This window comes from Mus pahari, chromosome 5, assembly GCF_900095145.1.
Source record: "Mus pahari chromosome 5, PAHARI_EIJ_v1.1, whole genome shotgun sequence".
Lineage (NCBI taxonomy): Eukaryota > Metazoa > Chordata > Mammalia > Rodentia > Muridae > Mus > Mus pahari.
This window is the reverse complement of record NC_034594.1, coordinates 25,850,668-25,867,478: the sequence shown is the minus strand read 5'-3', so window position 1 is coordinate 25,867,478 and position 16,811 is coordinate 25,850,668.

The following is a 16,811-nucleotide window of genomic DNA, read 5'->3' as shown; positions in this document are numbered from 1 at the left end:
TTTCACTTCCTTAGTTAGAGTCACACCTAGGTATTTTATATTATTTGTGACTATTGTGAAGGGTGTTGTTTCCCAAGGCCACTGATTTGTTTGAGTTAATTTTATATCCAGCTACTGCACTGAAGCTGTTATCAGGTTTAGGAGTTCTCTGGTGGACTTTTTAGGGTCACTTATGTACTATCATATCATCTGCAAATAATGATATTTTGACTTCCTCTTTTTTAATTTGTATTCCCTCACCTTGGCTTCTACTTGGACCAGCCACCTCTCATTCTAAGAGGATTTGATTGCTGGCTAATGTCCATTTTTGTCTATCCCAAGCTCTCAAGTATTGGATAACATTTTTGGATACATTTTCTCCCCACAGTAATAGTCTAGCTTATTCACTATACATGTAGGCTGGTAATTTCTACCCCAAAGCTTTCTTATAATTATAAGTGAAATCTCTTGGTCTTCCTTTTCTTTCCAAGATCCTAATACATAAAGTTAAACTTTAAAAATTATTGTGATCTAATTATGATCACTTGGTGTTTTCTAGTAATAAACATAGATATAAATATAACAGAAGAAATATTGTAAAATTTTATAATTTTATCTTAATATATGACATTCCTTCATTTAATAGGCATGTGATAGAAGAAGTCTGATCCTTCTCCCAACCTCCTATATGACTATCAGCTGCTCTATTCTCTCTCCTAGCTCTGTCTGACTATTGGCAATCTCCTCAAACAACCTTTCCTTGGAATGGCAGTTCTTTTTCCAAGTTCCATCCACATCCTTCCCTTGGTTCTACAAATCACACTCTATGTATGGGGACAAACTGGGTTCAGCCCAGACACTTGTTCAATTTAACTTATACAGCATTTTAGATTATTTTTCATAACAGTTGCCAGTCTATGAAAATTAGATAATAAGCTTAAAAATTAGAGAGTCCTATTTTTGACTGACAATCAGATTATGCAATACTGGTTCCTTATTTTTGCACAGCAACATCCAGAAATAAGAAATGCCTGGCAAGTACTCTGATCTGGTAGCCACTAGGCCTTACCTGAGCCACTTTCCCAACTCATCACAGTAGAGTTGCTATATGCACAGCATATGTATTCACAACCACACAAAACAATACTGAGTGGTTCTGTTTCTCATATATTTAGAGAGAATTTGGTATGCTAATTTAGTATCTGTGTATTTCATTTTGAAAAATGATCTCAGATGTGTCTTTTATTTAAAAAATGTGCATTTTCTCAAATCTCCACTTAAACTTCTTCTCTCATGTATCCAATAAAACAATACTCTCTGTTTGCTTGGTTCACTCTCTTCCTGTTCTCCCACTTTTCAACTTGGTTCACCCCCTCTTCCTGTTCTTCCATTTTTAGACTTCCTCCATTATTTTTAAATTTAAGATGCAAAAATAGAATCAACACAAAAGAACATAGACTGTGATCTACATTAACATTTTAGTACAAAGGGGTTTCCAAACATGTCTAAGTAATTTTGATAAATAGAATTTCTACTTCTAATAATAAAAATTGTTTTATGGTATCTAATATCAGATAATGCAAAAGTGACATGTTTCTATTTATGAATTCCATAATGATCCTTTTACCTAATAATTCATATTTGTAATAAAATTTATTAAAAATCCTGGCACGGGGCTTCTTCCCTGCCTTAGATGATTTATATTTCCAGATGAAAGACACATATAACCTTGATATTTTCAAATAGCTTTAGGCAGCACAATAGCAGGGCATTGCCCACTCTCCATGTTGTTAGAATCTACCTTCCTACTGGTAAGCCCAAGTTATCACTATTTGCTATGTTCCATCTGGGCTGTACTTAACTCCCATTGGGCATCCCTCTGGGCCAGGTTCTATTGCCCCTTAGCCCATGGAGACTCTTCTCTCTCCTGTTTGTTCTTCCTTTATCTCATGTCAGCTTCTTTCCTCTTTCCTCCTTGTGGTCCTCTCTCTCCAAGCCCCCAAACCTCAACCCTAACTATGTCTCTTCTGCCCAGATATTGGCTGTTAACTTCCTTAAATACCAATCAAACTTAACTGGGGGCTAGGTCATAGAGGCTACTGCAGACTCCAGGTTTGGGAGGCCTGCACTTAGCATTACAATAGACAGTAAAAGACAGAAACCTTAATTATAGTAATAATCAAAGAAAAAATAGCAAGATAAACAACAATAAGGAAAATGTCAGACATATCCATAAGAATTTGCCTCAGTTCTTTGAGGAATAAGCATGAGGAAACTAAATGTATCTTTTCCATACCACTGATATACAGGTGATATTGGGCAGTTCTGAAACCTTGACCAATTCTCTCTTCTGTCACCTAAAATAGTCACTTGTACATATGTGTGCATATTTTTAATAATTTTTACTACAATTAGGAATTATTAGATAAAGAGATCATTATGGATTCACATACAGACATACCTCACATTATCTGATATTAGCTATAATAAAGCAATTTTTATTATTTTATTAAATAAATATAAAACTTAAAAACACAAAACAAGTTAAATAAAATAAGCTATAAAAACAATGCACCAGACTTTCCTTCCAGCACACTTCCCCACTTGGGCCAGATCAGCAGCCTGGCCAATACCTGTTCGAGTGCTGCAGCCTGAATGCTTCTCAGGAGGTCTGAAGTGACCAAAGACACAGGTGAAAATATAGACATCAAATACCCACACTAGCTGGGACACCCACACAGCCCAACAGACATGGAATATAATCCTACAACCACCCTAGACTCCACCTACCTTCTATTCCATTCCCCCTACCCCACGCCAGAGGAGTAGCCCTATATATGCCCAAACACTACACCCTGCAATCCTCCCAGGAGGTCCACAGTAACCAAGGGCACAGAAAGTCTGCAGTAACTAGGGGCACAGAAGGTCCATAGTAACCAGGGACACCGGAGGCTTGCTCTAACAAGAGACACAAGAGGCCAACACTACCTGTCTCCAAGAAGGCCAACTCTAACTTAGGTCACAGGGCTCTACCTGCCTCCAAGGAGGCCAGTTCCAGTCGGAGACAGCCAGGCCAGTTAACACCAGAGAGAACCAGATGGCCAGAGGCAAACACAAGATCATAAGTGACAGAACCCAATGCAATTTGACACCATCAGAACCCAGTTTTCCCACCACAAGTCTTGGCAACTCTAATACCCATGAAAAGTGAGATACTGCCCTAAAATCTCATGAAGATGATAGAGGCCTTTAAGGAGAATATAAAGAACTCCCTTAAAGAAATACAGGAAAACACAGGCAAACAGTTAGAAGGCCATAAAGAAGAAAGAAAGAAATCACTTAAAGAAATACAGGAAAATACAATCAAGCAGGTGAAGGAATTGAACTAAAAATGGAAAGAGAAACAATAAAGAAAACACAAAGGGAGGCAACCTGGGAGATGGATAACTTAGGAAAGAAATCAGGAGCTACAGATGCAAGCATCACCAACAGAACAGAAGAGATAGAAGTGAGAATCTCAGGTATAGAAGAAACCATAAAAAATATTGACATATCAGCCAAAGAAAATACAAAATGTTAAAAGCTCCTAACCCAAAAATATCCAGGAAATTCAGAACACAATGAAAAGATCAGACCTAAGCATAATAGGAATAGAAGAGGGTGAAGAATCACAACTCAGACGGTCAGAAAATTTCTTAAACAAAATCATAAAAGTAGACTTGCCTAACCTAAAGAAGGAGATAACTATAAACATACAAGAAGCATAGGGAATACCAAATAGATTGGACCAGAAAAGAAAATTCTCACATTACATAATAGTCAAATCACCAAATATACAGAACAAGGAAAGAATATTAAAATTGTTAAGTAAAAAAGACCAAGTAACATATAAAGGCAGACCTTTCAGAATTACAGCAGACTTCTCAACTGAGACTCTAAAAGCCAGAAGATCCTGGACCGATGTCATACAGACCCTAAGAGAACAAAAATGTCAGCCCAGGCAAAACTATCAATCACCAGAAAAGAAGAAACCAAGATATCCCATGACAAAACCATATTTAAACAACATCTTTCAACTAATCCAGTCCTACAGAGGATACTGGATGGAAAATTCCAACACAATGAGAGTAGCTACACCCAAGAGAAACCAAGAAATTAATCATCTCACAACAATCCCAAAATAAGAGGACCACACAAACAAAATATTGCCTCTAAAAACAAAAATAATGAGAACAGACAATCATTGGTCTTTAATATCTCTCGACATCAATGGACTCAATACCCAATAAAAAGACATAATCTAACAGACTGGATATGTAAACAGGACCTAGCATTTTGCTGCATATAAGAAACATACCTCAGTGACAAAAACTACCTCAAAGAAAATGCCTGGAAAAAAAGCACAGAATATCCAGGATACAGTCCACCAAACTCAAGAATATTAACAAGCTGAAGGGCCCAAGCAAGGATGCTTCAATCCCACTTGGGAGGGAGAAGAATGCAATCATGGAGGGTAGTGTGATAGAGTAACCTGGGTGGAAGAGGGGGAGGGGAAAGGGGGAACATGATCAAGTATTGGGATGGGGAACAGGAGTGAAGCTCTGAGACCCAGAAGAATGAATGGAAATATGTAAACCCTGGAGGTGGAAGGTCGGGGGGAGGGACCCTCAAGAATGTACCAGAGGACTGGGAGGTAACATACTCTCAGGACTCAAATGGAGAGACCCTAGATGAAATGCCCAACAATGGGGAGAAAAATCTTGAAGAGTCCATCTTCAGTAGAAAGACAAGGGCATCAAGAGGAGGGATGGAGTTGCCACCACACAGTCAAGAACTCTGACCCAGAATTGTTCTTGTCTAAAAGAATTGCAGGAACAAAGACACTCAGGTAAAGGAGGTCCAGTGATAGGCCAAATTGGGATCCAGCTCTCAAGGGGAGACTCCAAGGCCTGACACTATTACTGATGCTATGAAGTGCTTACAGACAGGAGCCGAGCATGGTTGTCCTCTAGGAGGCCCAACAAGCAGCTGACTGACATAGATGCAGACACTTACACCCAACCAATGGACCGAAGTCAGGGACCCCTGTGGTTGAAAAGGCTGGAAGAAGTTGAGGAGGAAGGTGATTCCATAGGAACATCAGAAGTCTCAACTAACCTGGACCCCTGAGATCTCTCAGACACTGAGCCACAAACAAGTCAGCATGTACCAGATGGTCTGATGCACCCAACACATATACAACAGAGGACTGCATGGTCTGGCCTCATTGGGAGAATATGCACATGCCACTGAGAGACTTGAGGCTCCAGAGAGTAGGGAGGCCTGACAGGGTGGGGTGGGGAGTGGGGACATCTTGGATATGGGGGTCAAGGAGGAACGGTATGAAGAACTGCCAGAGGATAGACCATGAAGGGTATAGCAGCGGCACTGAAAAAAAAAAGATTAAAGATAATTTTTAAAAAAGAAGAAAAATATGTAATTTCCACATTAATGGTTGTTCTGGAAACAATTATTCTGAGTGAACTAATCCAGACCCAGAAAGAAAAATGCCATATATATATTTTTAAATGTGGTTGCTAGCTTTAACTGTTTAGAGATGTGTGTGTGTGTGTGTGTGTGTGTGTGTGTGTGTGTGTTTTAATTAGAATATCCACAGAAATTAGGAAACTAGTAAGGGGCCATGTATAGAATAGAATTCAAGGAAAGGAGAAAAGAATGCTGATGGCATGAAGAAAGGAAGGGAATTATCAAACAGAAAGGTTAGTGGGAGTGGGAAGGTGGAACACAGCTAAGGGTATAGGAATGCTTTAACACTAAGGCTTTTAAAAATATATGTATATGGATACCTCTATGGAATTTAAACGGAGCTATCCTATAACAGAAGCACAAAACCTCCCCCAAACACTATTGGTTATCCTATAAAATGCCTAGTGCCAAGCACAGACTACCTCTTTTCAAACTGGTAGACAGCAGAGTACCATAGACTTCCTCCAAGCATTTTAGACTGTTGACATTTTTCTTTTTCAGTCTCCCCTTTGTCCAAAACCTGATGGTAAGAACCACATACCTAAGTCATAGGATACAGAGAAATCAAGCTGGTATTAAAATGGCAGTTTCATTCCTACTGGTTTGCTTTCAAAGTACTAGAGGAGTTCGTGCATGCTACTAGAGATGAAAAAGATATCAGCAGTTGTATCAGACTGTGAACCTTGTCAGGTATAATAACAACTGGCAGGTCAAGATATACTCACTGGTGCAATACTGGCATGAATGGTATAGGAGTAACCAACCAATTTCTGAAGAGGATTTAAAATCTACTCCACAAGATAGATTTCATGCCTGGTATTATTTTTTTTCAATTTTTATTAGATATTTTCTTCATTTACATTTCAAATGCTATCCCGAAAGTCCCCTATACCCTCCCCCTGCCCTGCTCCCCTACCCACCCACTCCCACTTCTTGGCCCTGGTGTCCCCCTGTATTGGGGCATATAATCTTTGCAAGACCAAGGGCCTCTCCTCCCAATGATGGCTGATTAGGCCATCTTCTGCTACATATGTAAGGGGGTACTGGTTAGTTCATATTGCCTTTCCTCCTATAGGCTTACAGACCCCTTCAGCTCCTTGGGTACTTTCTCTAGCTCCTCCATTGGGGGCCCTGTGTTCCATCCAATTGTGCAATTGTGTCTGTGTTTGGTGGCTGATTATGGGATGGATCTCTGGGTGGGGCAGTCTCTGCATGGTCCTTTCTTCCATCTAATCTCCAAACTTTGTCTTACATGAGTATTTTGTTCCCCATTCTAAGGAGGGACGAAGTATCCATTTGGTATTCCTTCTTGAGTTTCATGTGTTTTGCAAATTGTATCTTGAGTAGTCTAAGTTTCTAGGCTAATATCCACTTATCAGTGAGTGCATATTATGTGAGTTCTTTTGTGATTGGGTTACCTCACTCAGGATGATACCCTCCAGATCCATTCATTTGTGAGACTAACTTCTGCTACACAAAACCTTTCCTGAAAAACAACCTGGAAGCCAAACCAAAAGTTTTACTGTGAGGATTGTATATGAAATGTTCAAAAGTAATACAGTAAAACACTGCAATAAAACACTACTTTGATCATTATTAGTGTGTGTATGTTTTCTAAGTCTTAATCTATCATTGAGGGGATCAGGGCAGGAGTTCAAGGCAGGAACCTGGAGGCAAAGACCATGGAGGAAACATTGCTTACTTACTTGTTCTCCACAGCTTGTTTAGTTTGCTTAAGAATCGGGCAAACATGCAAGACTGTAGTGGTGAATGTCTTTAATCCCAACTTTTAGGAGGTAGAGGCAGGCAGATCTCTGAGTTTGAGTCTAGCCTAGTATACAGAGCAAGTTCCAGAACAGCCATACCTAGAATACCAAATGAATAAATGAATGAATGAACTAACGAATGAGTGGATAAATAAGGAAATGAATTGGCCAAATCCTGGGGTTACTAATATTTTAAGATAGAATACTTAAGCCATTTGACATCTTCTTTTCCCCAGTATTTTGCTTACTTAGGTAAAAGTAATTTTACAATCAAATTGTAATAGTTTTCCTATTTTAATACTCAAGAAATCATGTAGAAAGTATATCCCAAATTAGTATTTCTACCTTAAACTGTTTCATACAAATGTAACATTGTTAAATAAGCTTCAAAAATAATGTTGCTTATATTTATAATTCAAACTAACAGAGTAACAATTTCTAGACATTATTTTTAGAAATGACAGTTATTTAATTTAGTTTTAATTAATTCATTAAATGATCTGGATGTACAAAGGATATTTATATCAGAGCAAGTGGACCTAAGTCCCAATTCCATCATTCTCTCAATGGTTTAACTTAAACTCTCAATTTTTTTCAGTCTCTATAAAAGAAAATATTTATAGGAATGACCCCATAAATTTGAGGAAATAATTCAGCTAGGTTCTCCATGTATGGAATTTGCTTGAGTAAGTGCCAAGTGAGAAGCATTGAACATTTTTGTTAGCTATTATTGCTCTCTGAATTGCTTCATTACTTTACCTAATTATCTCATCACTCTGGCAAACCCCATGAAACCATACCCTTATGCTTGATGAACAATTATGCTTTCTGGAACGATTCTTCTTGTACTTCTGTTTTGCTCCTTCTATATCAGAATGCAATGTAAAAGTTGGTAGAATATGAACAAAGATTACTAAATATTCAAAGATGGAGAAAAAACTCTATAGATTTTCATGAGATATATTCCAGGAGAAATGTTAGTTTTTAGTTTATTGGTAATGTATACATTTTCCATGAGACATTTTTCTCTTGAAAAGTAATACTTCTAGGGGATTATCAGGTAGAAGAATAAGAAAATTCTTGGAGTCAGATCTTCATTACACAAGCCTGAAAATGAGAACCAGATGTTACATGGAAAATATAGGAGAGATATTTTCTTTCACTTAAGAGTATCTGTGTGGAATGAAAACAAAATTCTAATATATTTTGATTCTTTTTGCACAAATGCCCAGAATATATTGGAAGAGATATTTAACTATTGCTTTGAAATTTTCCAATGAGTTTATATGAGTGTATTGCTTTAAAATGAGTTTCATTTAAGAGCATTCATGTTCAGAATATTTAATTGCATTTCCAAGTGTTTCTAAAATAACTAAAACATAGAATAAGTTTTTCTTTTTTTTTTTTTACAGTGGATTAACATAAACTTGATATGAAAACTTCTGTCTCATTACATAGAAGTACATGTATTTTTGTAGAGCCAACAGAAAAAAAGATTATATAAATTCAGTATTTACATTTAGAGGGATCAAATTAAGTTGTCTCTATTATATACCCCAACAGCAGACACTAATTCATGGTTTTGATTGAGAGTGGGAAATGTTGGCAAGGGGATGAGAAGAAAGGTGACAGGGAGATACGGCAGTCTATTGGGATTAACCACAAGAAAATAACACAAGCAGAATAGTTTATCAGCAGTAGTAGTTTGCTTCTCAGTGTTCTGGAGAGTGACAAGTTTAAAATCAAATTTCTGTCAAGTTTGGTGTGTGATGAGAATCAATTTATTGGTTTTCTGTTCATAACTTTATAGTGTTCTTAATTTTCTTTTTTCATTAATTTATTCCTTTATTCACTTTACACCCCAATCACAGCCCACTCTTTTGCTGGTGCCTCCCTCACATAGACATTTCCTTCTCCACTGAGAAGGGGGAGCCCACCCCTCTGGGTATCAACCCACCATGGCACATCAAATCACTGCAGAACTAGACACATTCTCTCCTATTGGGGGCCAGAGAAGGAGGTACAGTTAGGGAAACAGAATCCATAGACAGGCAACAAATTCAGGGACGGCCCACTTGCCAGTTGTTTGGGACCCACATGAAGACCAAGCTATACATCTGCTACAAATGTGTGTGTGTGTGTGTGTGTGTGTGTGTGTGTGTGTGTGTGTGTGTGTTGGCGAGAGGCTAGGTCCAACCCATGCTTACTCTTTTGTTGGTAATTTAAGCCTGTGGATTGTAGAATGGGCTATCCTGTACTTTATGGCTAATATCGACTTATAAGTGAGTAAATACCACGCATATCCTTTGGGGTATGGGTTACCTCACTCAGGATGATATTTTCTAGTTCTATCTATTTGCCTGAAAAATTCATGAAGTCATTGTTTTAATAGCTGACTAGTACTCCATTGTGTAAACGAACCATATTTTCTTTATCCATTCTCTGGTTGAGGGGCATTCCAGTTTCTGGCACTATGAATAAAGCTGCTGTGAACACAGTGGAGTTTGTGGTATGGTGGAGCATCTTTTTCAGTATATGCCTGGAGTGGTGTAGCTGGGTCTTCAGGTAGAACTATTCCCAATGTTCTGAGAAACCCTCTAATTAATTTCAAAAGTGGAATTCTCTGTTGAGAATTCTCTGTTTAGGCCTGTACCCCATTTTTAATTGGTTTATTTGGCTTGCTGTTGCCTAACTTCTTGAGTTTTTTATACATTTTGGATATTATCCCTTTGTAAGGTATAGTATTAGTGACTATATTTTGTCATGTTTGTTCTTCCAAGCTACCTACTTGATCGAAAGCTTTTCTTGTCTGTATGCTGCTCTGTTTACTGGTGTTATCCCTGGAGATCTCTGGCTCAACAGGAGTGTTCAAGAGAAGGGGAGAGGTCTCAGGCAGGGAGGAGGAAGTGAAATCACTGCCACTGCCTTTGTTTTCTCCAATGCAATGTGATGCTGTGATGGGCAAAGCGGAGCTGTTGGGGGGTGGTGGCAGTTCTACTAGCAAGCAAGGTGCAGAGCAGCTTCTAGTGTCCAGCGTTCTCTTCCCCAGGAAGTGTTACAGGTCTTATATGACAGATGCTCTCAGGTGATGAAGTAATTTTCACACACTTTTATTCCTTCTGGATAGGATCTTATATACACTTTTGGGGTAGGTTAGTGTCTGACAGCAGATGCTTTCTATTAGCTTGGTCTGAGATGTTAGGGATGCCTCATCTGCAATGTGGAGGGCCTTGAGGGAGCTGTCCCTCCTTGACTGATAATCACAATCTTCTCCATGGGATGTTGTGGTCCTGTGACAGGTGACAAGGGCCTGGTCAGAAGCAGGTGAAGGTCCTACCATCCCTGTCTGGGTTCTAGGGCTTCTAAACTTTACCAAGTTTCCTGGCATGGTCCACTGCCCCATATCAAAACACTTTAGTTAGAATAATGATGTCTTTCTTTAAGACCACAAACTTATTTCCAATAATTTGGGATCTCAGTCCAGGATCCTAGCTCACACAAGGAGGGAGAGTCTTAGGCCCCCTTCCAGGAGAAAAATGCTGTAAGTTTGTTTGTTTGTTTTCTGTCATTGGGCAAGCGGCCCTCTGGGGCTCTCCTCATCAGCAAAGGTTGCAGGTTTGGAAGTCTCTGAACTGCACAGGGAGGGGTGACCCAACGAAGTTACTGTGGTCAGGAATTCGGTGCACAAACCAATGGTAAGGAATGCAGTAGGAACAGCAAAATATTCCTTAAGGTGTTGGCTTATCCTAGGGGTCAAGAAATCTTCATGAAGGAATGTTGCATACAATATTTCTCAAGATGAAAACAACCTAGGGTAAAAAGAGCTCTAAACAGAAATAGAAAAAGAAAAACCAAAGATCCATTGGCTGGACCAGATGCTGCATCAGCATGTTCAATGTGATCCTCCTACCCTAAGGATAGACTGAACATGTGAGCTCCCCACACATACATTTGACTGCCAGTGGATCTGGTCTACCGGAAGAGACAAGGGTAGTCTCTTGGTGTGGAGAAGTCCGCCAGCCTTAAATGATGCTATCCAGCAGCTGCTTCTCTAACTTGGTAAAGTGCCACACATGAAGCCACTAAGGTTTTAAATTAGGCCTGTTTTAACAGGTGGATTTCAAAAAGCCTCAAATTCCAGCCAACGTGAAGAATAGCATATCTATTTGATCTCTGCCCAAGTCATACTTGAGTAGTATAAAATGGGGCCCAACAACATTTTTTGGTCTGGCTACTGAGAGGAGGTAAAACATAATCCAGATGATAGTGCTAGCTACCCACAGCTAAAATGTTTGTGCTAAATCATAAGACTCATTTTTCTGCATTAACACCAAGGACTTTCTTCTATTCCTTTGTCGTTTGGGGCCTAACTGTGTAGGACACAGGTACCATCTCCTCCTATATCAACATTAACCTAAGATGTAATTTTAAAGAAATGAATAAAATCATTCACCTTTTATTTTGTATTGTTTTAGAACAGGGTTTCACCATGTAGACCAGGCTGCCCTCCAATTCACAAAGACTGACCTGATTCTGCCTCCCTAGTGTTAGGATTAGAGGCATAAACCAGTGTGCCAGACTACAGCTATGCACAAATAATCTGTATTATGTTTGGATCCCAGAGGAATTGTGCCCTTACAGAGGATGTGCTCTCTTTACAGTGGAGATTGAGGTCATGAATAAGAAGTAAACACTTTTTAACTATCATTTTGGATGGCGACCTCATTAAGATGGAGGCAATAGTATTAAATTGTATGATTTTGTGACTATCTTTGATAATAACATTATAAAAATGTGAAAGTCAAGTGACTTCACTACTAGCTTGGTTAATGTAACCACATGGCATGAATCAACATGGTGGTACCCATAAACTTCCTGGTACTAATGAGCTCTCAGGGGCTTACTTATTCCATATTATACTTAAGAAGTAACACCAAACGTCTATGGTGTTTGTTTCATTTTGATTTAATTTTTATACATTGCTTTACATGATATTTAGTGTCTTCTAGAGGGGACTTGAGAATATTCCCAGCTGTGTGCCTCCAATATTACCCAGGTATCAAAGGAAGCTGGCACTGGAAATAGCTAGGCTTGGAAGGCTCATGAACATTTGATCAGCCTAGAGCCAAGTCTTGGGAAATCACAGATCCCAAAGGGGTACAAAAAAAAATATTGCCAGTGAGCAACTACAACATCTGGAGGTGACAAGGAAACAGTTTTCTTGGGAGGCTGGAGATGCAAGATATGTCTTAATGTTTATGTCTTAGTTAGGGTTTCCATTGCTGTAAAGAGACACCATAATAAAAACAACTCTTATAAAGGACATTTAATTAGGGCTCGCTTACAGGTTCTGAGGTTTAGTTCATTAACATCATGGTGAGAAACACGGCAGCATCCAGGCAGGGATGGTGTTGAAGGAGCAAAAGCAAACAGGAGATGACTGACTTTTCCACACTGGGTGGAGCTTCAAAGCCCACCCTCACAATGACACAACTTCCTCTAACAAGGCGACAGCTCCAAATAGTACTACTCCCTGGGGGAAGCATATTCAAATCACCACAGTCTGGAATCCCTAGTCTTGTGTTTCTCCTAGATACCTAGGACTCCTTTGCTCCAAGTTCAGTGTTAACCTTTGTTTCAGATTCATCATGTCCTGGGAACTTTGCTTTGGAAAAATGCTTTTGTTTTTACTTTTTAGTTACTGTGACATAATAGTACTGTGACAGGTTCTCAACCAGTGGATTGTAAGCTTCTTAGAGGTCTCATATCAGATGTCCTACATAGCAGATATTTACATTATGGGTCATAACAGTAGCAAATTAGAGTTATGAAGTAGCAACAAAATAATTTTATGATTGGGGATTAAGAGACTATGTTAAAGGGTCATAGCATCAGGAAGGTTGAGAACCATTGCTCTAAACTATGGGCATATAACTCATGATTGAATACGGTAAAGTATACTATGGCACTTCTGACTTAGGCAGTCTGACTTACAGAAAACGATCTTTGACAAGCGGACTTTACTCTGACTGCTTGTCTCCTACCTAGACTAAGAAGTACAACAGGGATCAATAGATTATACATTTGAAGGAAAATATCAAAAGGAGTGTTTAAAGAAAATATTGGAAGTTAAACCCACAAGGAAGCCAACCCCCATCTTATAACCATTAAAAGTTTTCTGATTTCTTTGGCATGTGACGTTAAATATATGTATTTCAGGAGTTTTTCTGGATGAAGGTCTGCCCAAACAGGTTAAAATAAGCTGGATAAAATGCAGAGATAATTCAGTAATGTTACAAGTATTGAAGAATTATAGCTTTAGGAATGGATAATCCTAACAGGCTGCTCTTTTCATGGTCCCCGATGAAGAATGGGAGGATATAGGTATCCAGGCCCTTCTTAATTATATATTCTATTTTTATCAGCCCTTCTTAATTATATATTCTATTTTTATCAGACTTATATAAATAGCAAAGTGCCTAATCAGATAGATGCTTGCATTTATCATGCTTACTCATGAGAACAAGAATAAGAGCTAGGAACTCCAGGATATGCTGCAAAGGGAGACAAATATGTGGAAGATGTTTCAATGTTGGTGAAGATTCTCCTTTACTGTAGCCTTACTCATTGGGATCTTTCCAATTCACCTTAAGAATGGAATATCTAATGTTTTTCTACACACCGTCCTGGCCTGATTATAAGCTAGAGGATAAAGAGTTGTCTTTATAGAAAAATCAACAGTACTGTTATTGTTCTACAACTGCATCTCTTTGTTTACTAAAGTTTTCAGCTTGTCTGCCTCTATTTGCAGATGTACCTAAGTCAATTGTGGGTACTGATCAACCCACTTCAAGCAAGGGAGGATCTCAGTATGGATATTTGTGAAGACAGATATTTTTGTTGTCTTGATCCTCTTTGAACGTGGGTACTTACTGCCACTTACCTACCTACGATGAAGACATCTAAAAGTGACACTTCAAATTAACTCATAACAAGTACCCTAACTCATATATTTACTCAGTTAATCCTTGTTTCCAGTCCTCAAGCCAATGGATGATAAGAGTGATGTGGACAAATCTATAAAGGTTCTAAGGAAATATGAAAGACTGGTACTTTTGGTCCAGCTAGTTTTCACTCAATTAAGTAGCAAGTCTCTTGTGAATGTAAGCCTATGGGTGCAGCTTTATAAAGGGACAGTGTCTATTGTGTATACTGATACTTATCTCATGATGTAAATATGTCTGTTGTAAAAATTGCTAATGGAATGCTCATCCCTGGAGAGGCTAGAAAGAACCTTTTGCCTGAAGATCTCTCTATAGTAACTCCAGCCTCATAATTTTAACAGGGACTTCTTAGCTTCATTTTATTGGATGCTGTAAACATTACTTTGTTGATGTTTTTATATCTATTTTCTGCTTATTTATATCTTCTATATACACTTATTCAAAACCATATGCATGTTTATGGGTAGTAATTTCATGTACTACATGAAAACTGCCTTGTGTTTGTTTTTATTTTATTTTCCTAGCAGTATATAGTTAGGATATATTAATTTATTAGGTTACCTTATATATGTAGTGTCTAGTCATTTTTTTTAATTAAAGTGTTGTTATCTTCACTATTCTAAGTCAAAAAAATTCCATCTTCCTAAGATCAGCTATGCCTGCTTACAAAAGTTGATCAGTACTGGGTTTGTTGACTGTTAGTGTTCTTTCATAGAAGCAGAGGCAAGGAGGATCATTGGATCCTCATTATGAGTGTCCAGCTTCTCTCCTAGCCATTTGTATACAATTTGCCCCTAATTAATGTGGTCTCATGGTTTGGTGGTGGTGGTAGTGGTGGGATAAAGTATATAGGCTAAGAAAGATTAGGGAGAGGAGGTTCTGCTTATAAAGCTATGGGAAAGCCATTATGCACATTGTGTGGAGACTTTCTATTTTGGTTGTTTTGAGGATATCCACATCCCTATCAGTAACCCTTCACTCATATTCAGTAAGCAAACCTACTATGCTCTTTGGTCCTCCAGGGCAAACTTTGGTGAAACTGACCTTTGGTGTGTTATTGGGACCTTATGAGGCAGGGATAGAGGTTGCTTCATCCCCCTCCATCAGGAAGAAAATAATCCTAACAGTTCATAAATTTATTTGTTAATGTCATCATCTCTCATAGTATTGAGAATGGAAACTAGCCGGGCAGTGGTGGCACACATCTTTAATCCCAGCACTTGGGAGGCAGAGACAGGCAGATTTCTGAGTTTGAGGCCAGACAGGTCTACAGAGAGAGTTCCGGGACAGCCAGGGCTACACAGAGAAACCCTGTCTCAAAAAAACCCAAATAAATAAATAAATAAATAAATAAATAAATATAAATAAATAAATAAATGGAAACTAGTATGCAAAAGAAAATGTTTGGAGGATGTAAATATGCAAATGTTTTAGCAAAGAAGGACTTGGATAGATGAAGATTAAGTAGGTTGGATATTTTCAGAATGAAAAAGATGAGAAGGCTTTTGTAAGTTATGAAGGTCTATGGAAGTTATGCAAGGCACATAGATGATGAGACTTAGAGATGATACATATGGTTGGAAGGACAAAGATAACAATTACTAGGATTGGCCAAACTGTATGTTTAATCAAAGTTGACTTAGAAATGTCTTGTTATTGAAATATTATGCAAAAAACCAGATTAATATTAGTTAAAAGAATGAGATTGGTATGACTTATCTTCTAGGTATTTAATAATCACACTTGGAGACTATTCTAATGTGGTGAGAGAGATTGAAAGAGAATATTTTTCCTCTTGTTCTCCAACTTCAATAAGGTCCCAGGAGACTGGCTCATCTGTCAAATTTTTCTCTAACAGTGAGAAGCCAATGCAGACGAGAGAGTTCTACACTTTTAAGAAAAGATACAGTGAGGCTAATCAAGGCCTTTGACCAATTCTCACTTTGATGGACAACTAGTAAAACGAAGGCTAGAGAAGTCAGAGGTTCTTTTACTTGACAGTAAAAAAAGAAAAATTAATCTTGTCCACTGTAGTCATAAACACGCTTCAGAAATGTCTAACCACATCAGATCCTACTACAAAAGGCTATACTCAACAAAACTGGAAAACCTGGATGAAATGGTCAAATTTCTAGACAGATACCAGGTATCAAAGTTAAATCAGGATCAGATTAACGATCTATATAGTCCCATTTCTGCTAAAGAAATAGAAGCCATCATCAATAGTCTCCCAACCAAAAAATGTCCAGGACCAGATTGGTTTCGTGTAGAATTCTATCAGACTTTCAAAGAAGACCTAATCCCAACTCTCCTCAAAGTATTCCACAAAATTGAAACAGAAGGTACTCTACCCAATTCATTCTATGAAGCCACAATTACTTTGATGCCTAAACCACACAAAGATCCAACAAAGAAAGAGAACTTCAGACCAATTTCCATTATGAATATCGATGCAAAAATACTCAATAAAATCCTCACAAACCGAATCCAAGAACACATCAAAATGATCATCCATCATGACCAAGTAGGCTTCATA